General features: G+C 49.4%; 1 non-coding gene across 1 annotated transcript; it reads right to left on the bottom strand.

Moving 5' to 3' along the window:
* Positions 1-218: 218 nt before the first annotated feature.
* TRNAM-CAU (transfer RNA methionine (anticodon CAU)) lies at positions 219-291 on the bottom strand. The gene has a single exon. It is a non-coding gene; the product is annotated as a tRNA-Met (tRNA).
* Positions 292-3,330: the final 3,039 nt, after the last annotated feature.

The raw sequence follows: 3,330 nt of genomic DNA, 5'->3' as shown, positions 1-3,330 counted from the left end.
TCATGTGTTTTAGTGGGGAAACCGAAGCCTGAATGTCTAAAATAGCTCCCGAAATTTTGAATCGAATAATTTTGAACTAATTTCATACTGTAGACGCACCGTTAGAAAAGTCTGTGTGTGTGTGTTAGATGGATGGGAGGGTGTCTAGAAACCACTCAGCTCTAGTCTTTTTTTCTCTGATTTACGTTAGAAAATCTAAAGCAGGGAGCAAGAAGAGTTGCCTTCTCTGAGGCTTGAACTCAGGACCTTCAGATTATGAGACTGATGCACTGCCTGCTGCGCTAAGAAGGCTTGGAAGAGCTTTAGGCTCGGTGCTTATAGAACCAGCTGAGCAGCGGGGAACAGCAGAGCAGCGGGGAACAGCTGAGCAGCAAACAGCAGGACTTTGCCTGGGAGTTCACCTGGAGTGAGCCCACTGAGGCTTACACCCTAACGACTTCTCTGAGGAATTACTGCATCTCCGGAGGAAGCTCATAGTAGGAAGGTAATATGGATGGGGAGTGTTCAACTGTTGTGACCTGCACTGGATGTGCCATCTTTGTCTTTCTTCCAGAGGACAGAAGCGACTTTGTCTGTACAAAGTGCAAGCTGGTCTCCATATTGGAAGAGAAGGTTCAAGGTCTGGAGCAACAGGTATCGACCCTGCCTTGCATAAGAGAAACTGAAGATTTCCTGGACAGACGTCAGGATATGCTTCTATGGGCACAAGGTTCTGAAGATTCAGAGCAGGCTGCGCAGCAGGGACAGGAGGACTGTGAAGAAATCTGGCAACATGTGACCTCCAGAAGAAGAAGGGGGAAAGTCCATGGACCAGCAAAGCGGACACAGGTAAGTAACCATTTTCATGTTCTCTCCACAGGTACCATTGCAGGGAGTGACCCAGATGATATGTCTGGGGGAAGGGAGCAGAAGGAGACTCCACCAGTTGAAAGGCATGAGATGCACTGTCCTAGGGTTGGGGGTTCCATGACCACCACTCCCAAGAGAAGGAGGTGGGTGGTGGTGGTCGGGGACTCTCTCCTCAGGAGGACTGAGTCATCTATCTGCCACCCTGACCGGGAAAACAGAGAAGTCTGCTGCTTGCCGGGGGCTAAGATTCGCGATGTGATGGAGAGACTGCCGAGACTCATCAAGCCCTCGGATCGCTACCCCTTCCTGCTTTTCCACGTGGGCACCAATGATACTGCCAAGAATGACCTTGAGCGGATCACTGCAGACTACGTGGCTCTGGGAAGAAGGATAAAGTAGTTTGAGGTGCAAGTGGTGTTCTCGTCCATCCTCCCCGTGGAAGGAAAAGGCCGGGGTAGAGACCGTCAAATCGTGGAAGTCAAGGAATGGCTACACAGGTGGTGTCGGAGAGAAGGCTTTGGATTCTTCAACCATGGGATGGTGTTCCAATAGGAGGAATGCTAGGCAGAGACGGGCTCCACTTAACGAAGAGAGGGAAGAGCATCTTCGTGAGCAGGCTGGCTAACCTAGTGAGGAGGGCTTTAAACTAGGTTCACCAGGGAAAGGAGACCAAAGCCCTGAGGTAAGTGGGGAAGCGGGATACCGGGAGGAAGCACGAGCTGGAGCGTGTGAGAGGGGAGGGCTCCTGCCTCATACTGAGAACAAGGGGCGATCAGCGGGTTATCTCAAGTGCCTATATACAAATGCACAAAGCCTGGGACACAAGCAGGGAGAACTGGAGATCCTGGCCAAGTCAGGGAATTATGATGTGATTGGAATAACGGAGACTTGGTGGGATAACTCGCATGACTGGAGTGCTGTCATGGATGGATATAAACTGTTCAGGAAGGACAGGGAGGCCAGAAGAGGTGGGCGAGTTGCACTGTATGTAAGGGAGCAGTATGACTGCTCAGAGCTCAAGAATGAAACTGTAGAAAAACCTGAGAGTCTCTGGATTAAGTTTTGAAGCCTGAGCAACAAGAGTGGTGTCGTGGTGGGAGTCTCCTATAGACCACCAGACCAGGGGGATGAGGTGGATGAGGCTTTCTTCCGGCAACTCGCAGAAGCTAGAAGATGGCACGCCCTGGTTCTCATGGGCGACTTCAATCATCCTGATATCTGCTGGGAGAGCAATACAGCGGTGCACAGACAATCCAGGAAATTTTTGGAAACTGTAGGGGACAATTTCCTGGTGCAAGTGCTGGAGGAACTGACCAGGGGCAGAGCTCTTCTTGACCTGCTGCTCACAAACCGGGAAGAATTAGTAGGGGAAGCAAAAGTGGATGGGAACCTGGGAGGCAGTGACCATGAGATGGTCGAGTTCAGGATCCTGACACAAGGAGGAAAGGAAAGCAGCAGAATACGGACTCTGAACTTCAGAAAAGCAGACTTTGACTCCCTCAGGGAACTGATGAGCAAGATCCCCTGGGAGAATAACATGAGGGGGAAAGGAGTCCAGGAGAGCTGGCTGTATTTTAAAGAATCCTTATTGAGGTTACAGAGACAAACCATCCCGATGTGTAGAAAGAATAGTAAATATGGTAGGCGACCAGCTTGGCTTAACAGAGAAATCCTTGCTGATCTTAAACACAAAAAAGAGGCTTACAAGAAGTGGAAGATTGGACAAATGACCACGGATGAGTATATAAATATTGCTCAGGCATGCAGAAGTGAAATCAGGAAGGCCAAATCACACCTGGAGTTGCAGCTAGCGAGCGAAGTTAAGAGTAACAAGAAGGGTTTCTTCAGGTATTTTGGCAATAAGAAGAAAGCCAAGGAAACTGTGGGCCCATTACTAAATGAGAGAGGCAACCTAGTGACAGAGGATGTGGAAAAAGCTAACATACTCAATGCTTTTTTTGCCTCTGTCTTCACGAACAAGGTCAGCTCCCAGACGACTGCACTGGGCAGCACAGCATTCGGAGGAGGTGGCAAGCCCTCTGTGAATAAAGAAGTGGTTCAGGACTATTTAGAAAAAGTGGACATGCACAAGTCCATGGGGCCAGATGAGCTGCATCCGAGAGTGCTAAAGGAATTGGCGGATGTGATTGCAGAGCCATTGGCTATTATCTTTGAAAACTCATGGCGATCGGGGGAAGTCCCGGAAGATTGGAAAAAGGCTTATGTAGTGCCCATCTTTAAAAAAGGGAAGAAGGAGGATCCTGGGAACTACAGGCCAGTCAGCCTCACCTCAGTCCCTGGAAAAATCATGGAGCATGTCCTCAAGGAATCAATTCTGAAGCACTTAGAGGAGAGGAAAGTGATCAGGAACAGTCAGCATGGATTCACCAAGGGAAAGTCATGCCTGACTAATCTAATTGCCTTCTATGACGAGATAACTGGCTCTGTGGGTAAGGGGAAAGCAGTGGACATGTTGTTCCT

The sequence above is a fragment of the Lepidochelys kempii genome, unplaced genomic scaffold, assembly GCF_965140265.1.
Source record: "Lepidochelys kempii isolate rLepKem1 unplaced genomic scaffold, rLepKem1.hap2 scaffold_37, whole genome shotgun sequence".
NCBI classification, from domain to species: domain Eukaryota; kingdom Metazoa; phylum Chordata; order Testudines; family Cheloniidae; genus Lepidochelys; species Lepidochelys kempii.
This window is presented reverse-complemented; position numbering and strand designations above follow the sequence as displayed.